General features: G+C 32.2%; 1 long non-coding RNA gene across 1 annotated transcript; it reads right to left on the bottom strand.

Moving 5' to 3' along the window:
* Positions 1–543: 543 nt before the first annotated feature.
* LOC132738744 (uncharacterized) lies at positions 544–1,941 on the bottom strand. The gene is made up of 3 exons (XR_009626915.1): positions 1,864–1,941; positions 930–1,021; positions 544–570 (listed from the first exon to the last, which is right to left on the bottom strand). It is a non-coding gene; the product is annotated as an uncharacterized LOC132738744 (long non-coding RNA).
* Between the last annotated feature and the right edge of the window lie 4,074 nt (positions 1,942–6,015).

Here is a 6,015-nt window from a genome sequence, read left to right as displayed (position 1 = left end):
AAAAACTGGACAAGGAACATGCAATTGATGAATGAAACACATGAACCCAACGTTAATTCGGTATTTTGTTTTTAAAAAACTTTTTTTTTGCCCTTTTTTTGGAAAGAAAAAAAAAATTTCCCAGATTAGCGGGCCTCTCTTTTAATATGGCTTTTTGAAAAGATTAAGAATTTAGATGTGATGGAAAAAGGGGAAATTTCGAATTGTCAAATATTCGTCGGTTGTCACAGGCCCAAAATTGCTTAAAATTATTTAAAACTTGAAAATACAAAAAAGGGTTTTCTCTTTGGGCCAAACAATTACTACAGTCAAATTTTGTTCGCTCGACTTCAAAAAGGGTTCCCGCAAATTTGTTAAAGATCGGTGGACAATAAACCGAATTTGAACTTTTACTTTGTTTAATGTATTTATTAAATTTTAAAAAATAAAAAACCCTTTTTAAAATTTTGGGGGCCAAAAACCCAGTAAATACGGAAGGGGGAACATGTGCCTTTTGCAAAAACGGGGGAAAGGGAAAAAGTCCCTTTTAAAAAATAAGTTTGGGACGTCACTTCCGGCAGACACCATAATCTGAAATCAAAAGAAATAAATTGTCCTAACATTTGAACACAAGTTAAAGCAGCTAGACACGTTCGTGGGTAAATTCTTATAACTCAAAGTAGCCCTGTTTGTATACAATATTCTCCCCGTCAACATCGATTCTTTGGTACATTTTCATTTGAGATAATTTAATAAAAGTGCAGCAATTTCTGATGTCGCTGACTGGACGGACGTACATAGCATTGATGAAAGAAACCCAATGCGTTTACAAACTAAATCAAACTACATGTACTCTCGACGGAGTTCTGAAGAAAAAAGAAAAAATTTAAGAAATTAACAAAAGTTCTAAGCATTATGCATTACATAAACAGTGTTTAATATAGACTAACCTGGTCTCTCCAAGATGGATGTGAAGAATGGTGCATCACATCAAAGTTGTCTTTCGGTCTGGCGCTCTGGTCTTCAGTGTCGGCAGCTTGTGCTGAAATGACACCAATAATGATTTAAACGTATTTTTAGTGATGTCTTGCTGGACTACTTTCTTCTTAATTTAGTCAAAAGACAAAATTAAAGTAATCTTTCGTATTGTTATGTCAAAAATAAGGAGAAAATGTACAAATGTATGTAATAAAAAGAAAAATAAAGTTTTGTAAATATATAAATATAGGATTTATTTTCCAACTGTGATATGAAAATTATCATATAGTTCATATCACTCGATGAAAATAAATTATTTTATTCGTTTGTTTGTTTGTTTATTTATTTATTAAATAAATTCATTTATTAATTTCATAATCATATATATTCATTTCAGGTGTGCGATTTCAGACGTGTGTTAAGTTATGACTGTTAACGCGGTCCGTTACTTGCCAAAAAGTCTTGTGCACTACACTATCTCTCATTTATTGTTAAAGCTGCATGCCTCCAGATTCATGATAATATTCATGAAAACCTTTAAAATGTATTTAAAAGTAAAATATTGTGAATCAAATATTAAAGTAATTTACTCATTGCAAACAGTACTTACAATCCACATAAACTACCAAAATAAGCGAAAATATTATTTATTGCGTTAGTACTTAACGCAGTAGAAATAGGTGATAAATACAGTACCTGCATTTAGCATGCATATAGTGATAAATACTGAAATCCAGTCATTAATCGCACATAACATGAGAATTATTACATGGATCTTGAAACTTTTTACTTTTCTTAACATCTTACTCGTAGTCAAGAATGATTCCCTTAAAATATTTAGCTCATCTGGAGGTATGCAGCTTTAAGTACCGAAAAATTGTGTTAACAACGAAAATAATTTCTTACCGAGCAGACAAAGCACAGTCACTGCTACACAAACACGTGTTGCGGCGTTCATGATAAAATTAACACTGAAAAAAAGAAGAATATTAATTACAATTACAGTAAAGTACAAATTTGCAGAGAGGCTGAATTTATTTACAAGCGTAATTTTTTGAAAGAAATGATACTGTTGATGCTATAAGTAGTGCCATTAATTTTGAGAGAGAACCTGTCAGATGCGTATACTGCGAGGAGGACATTTAAAAATAGTTTATTCTTGTTAACATAGACCTTCGGCTCAAAATACGACACCAATACAATTATACAACACACATGAAATTGCAATGAAAATACAATAGGTGAGAAAATATACAGGAATTTGAAATAAACTTGGGCAGTATCATATATAAGATCCCAAAAAATTTCTAATATCTGTATAATGTTATATTTTATGTTTTGGAATGGGCCCCCTATATTTAAATAGGGATTGACCTTTTGTACATGAGCCTGTAAAATTCTATATAGTAAATAAATTTTATTATCTTTAAATGTTTACTTTTAATTTACTTTAAAAACTAATTACTTTGACTTGATATGTTCATTTTTTTTTTCCCATTTAATATGGACCCCAAAGCCTTAATACATGAGGAAATTTTAAAATTTTAAATTATATTAATAAACTAAAGTTGTTTGCTGCAGGGAAAAATTTAAAATAAAAAGATATGTCTTTTTAAAAAAATCACCTAGAAGTACAAAAATTTAAAATAAATCGGATTTTTTATATTCAAAGAAATCCCAACACTTTATATTTACTTTTCTACAAGATATGCGAGGAAATGAGAAAAATAAACTCGGTCGAGCTCTGCAGGATACTGGTCTATTTTTAGAACTTTTGGCATCATCATATAGTATAGCTCATGCAAGGTTCAAAAAGTTCTCATAACTTTATAAACGTTTTATTAAACTTTTTTTTTGAACATAAAAAACATTTCATTCTGTGCAAAAATTTTTTGTCCGTATTATTATAGTAAGAATCATATACGGGAAATGAAATATTATTTTATTTAAATTTAGATATTTTCTATACTTGAGAAAGTCAAAGTAAGTAGTACCTATAGCGAGTCTTCACTGACCAGTGGTTGATAAATTGTTTTGATTGCTGGAGAGAACATGCTATCCGTAACCATACCAACGATACTATTGATTACGTAAATGTCTAGTAATTTGTAACATCATGCTGGCGGGATATACGAGAGTATAAGATAGGTATCTATGACCACATGTGCCTGCCAAAAGTCTCGTGGATCTAAGATGGTTATATTCTCCCGTATACCCCAAAATTAACCTATAAATCGAATCTATATTTCATTTACAAAATGTTCGTGAATTTACGCAAGGCTTCCAAGTACATACGGACCCCTAAGGTCACATTTTCGACACTTTTTTCCCGGCATTTAATTCGTTTTTACGAAATATTAATTCGTAATTACGAAATATGAATTCGTTTTCACGAAATAATAATTCGTCTTTTACGAAATATTACATTTGTAATTCGTTTTTACGAAATATTAATTCGTAATAACGAATTATTAATTCGTAATTACAAAATTTTAATTCGTAATTACGAAATATTTATTCGTTTTTACGAAATAATAATTCGCTTTTACAAAATATTTATTCGTTTTTACGAAATCTTGTTTAAGGTCATTGTGAGATTGACAAAAAACCTACGGGGTCATTTACAAGCATAGATCAACCTTGCGATTATAAGTCGAATGATTCAAACGTTATTATATTTAAGTGATCAGGGTTTTTGAGTGAGACCTACCGTAAATATCCTCTTTTTTCCCCCATTTCCAAAAACATGTTCCCATCAGCAATGTTTTAATTTTTGAGGCTATCAATCTTTTCTGACATGTTTCTTTAAAAAAAACATGCTATACACTCTTCCAAATAAGCGGGTCGCAAATTACCTCCCTTTGAGTGACGTCAAATGAGGACTCCAGCAAAATATGGCGAAGCTGTCATAAAAACTCGGAAACAGGGCAATTGGAAATTCTTGTAGGTAGTATTACGACTTATATCAATTGTTTTTGACAGTACTCGATTGTTATCCAGATAGTAATTTTATTTTCGGTTTTATATCGAATCGCGTTCTAACGCCCTGAAAACATTATGAATGTCACATGTTTTCGCGAATGGACATGTAAATAAAAAAAAAATCCCGAATTACGCTCTTTGGATCGTTTGTGTGAATTTTTACTATTGATAGAAATAGAATATTTTAAAAACCCATTGCAGTAGGCCCTTGTATAAAATTATTGATCGAAGAAAAAGTGCTACACCAAATCTATTTCAATTGTTTTTGTAGGCTGATTCAAAATGGACCTAGACCATAGCTTAACCACAATACTTGTTAATTTCTTTCTGAAGAATCAGAATAGATCTAAATTTTGCCACACCAATTATTAAATTACCTTACCAAAGTCCAAATCAGTGCAGAAATCTGCTTCGGCGAATCCACTTTACATTCTGGGCATTGGTGTATGGAAACCTTTCATGGTTGTCGTTAAAAACAAAGTTTCCTAAAACCGCAACCAAGGAAGGTCCTCGATACACCCGGCTGGTCACCGTACCGGGGTTTCCCCCAAGATGTTACCGTCGAAGCAGTTTCTGCTTGGATTTTAGAAGTTTCGTTTACGAAACAGACGAATTAGAGGGTTCCGAACTATTTGCGCAGGTAGGTAAATAGAAAACTATTGTTGCATGGGTTATTGTTTCATTGCGGTTTATTTTGTACCTCCCCCTTTTAAAATTTGATATTTTTACCACGTGGGAATTTGGAATGTTGCGACATCTCGTTACGAAAGCTAGCAATTTTGTGACAGAAGTGAAGGTTTTGGGAATAAATTTCGTAAAACGGGCTGAGGGAATCAAAATAGAGTTAGGTGTATATCAATTGTGGAATATTATTAAGCTATGCAACGCAGTATTATAATTTTTGGAAAAAAAAAATTTTTTTTATTTTAATTAAAAATGGAAAATCTCTCCCGCAATGAATTTGAGGGTGATGGAAAATTTCTCTATTTACCGAGTTAATGGCCCCTTGTCTATTATTTATATACATATTTTATAAAGTTTATGACTAAAATCTCATTTTTTAAGGGTCACATCAAGCAGTATATACCATCCAAAACACTGTGTGGGCCCCCTGTGAGCAGAAAAGGCTGTCTGGGCTAATAGGGCCAAAGTTCGTATAACATTCAGTTTGAAAAAGGATTCTACATATGCCTAAAAAAAATGGCCATGTCTTAGGTTTTAATTCAGCTGAAAACTTATTGAATATGCTTAAAGGCTGTCACAAAGTGATTTAGTTGTTTATTTGGAAAGACTACCAAATCTGCAGCGATTTTCTTTTATTCCATGCAAAAAAGACTTGGATAAAGGCTGATCCAAAAATTGTGGCCACGATATTTGGCTTAAACCCAGATATCTACCCAACTATTTTCTATTTAATTAAAAGTACAGTTTTTCTCAAATGAGCCCAAAAATGTTACTAGTTCTATGGGTGGGTTACCATTCTTTTAAAGTGGACATGTGCAGCCGTTCTGTTCTATGACGCAAAGGTTTAGAGGAGTAGCTGAAGTGTTGCCAACGCCAGCGACAGGGATACAAAAAAACAACAATTGAAAAAAACAGTGAGAAAAATGGTTCAAAATCCCACAACCAAGTGCACCTGTATGGCAGGATAAGGTTCATAAGAATTACTTTACACTTACTCTGATTTATCTGGATTTTGGAGGATCATTGGGGATTGCTTGGATGCAGGAATTTTGTCGGAATGCAAACCCGCGATTAGGAGGCTTTTTAGGGACTGGTTGGATTACTGATAGAGATTTTTGGGGGTTCATGACACAGGTCAAATATAATAAAAAACGAAAAGAGTAAAAAAAAAAACCGAAAGAATTAACATTTTTCTAGAAAATTAAAAAAAAGGGGGAGGGGCTTTCTTCTCCTGTTATTTCGGAGCGGAAATGTTGCACAATCATTAAAATTGACATGATTTTTTTTTTATTCAAATAGTCATATTCTTTCATTAACAGGTGTACATTTTAATTTTTTATGTTAAAACCTAATTTATTTTCCGTTTAAAAATTTATCAGAGCTTTTCTGTGG

The sequence above is a fragment of the Ruditapes philippinarum genome, unplaced genomic scaffold (assembly GCF_026571515.1).
Source record: "Ruditapes philippinarum isolate M1 unplaced genomic scaffold, ASM2657151v2 ctg18966_1_1_1_1, whole genome shotgun sequence".
Lineage (NCBI taxonomy): Eukaryota > Metazoa > Mollusca > Bivalvia > Venerida > Veneridae > Ruditapes > Ruditapes philippinarum.
Note: the sequence above shows the minus strand (reverse complement) of the source record. Positions and strands in the feature narration are given on the sequence as shown.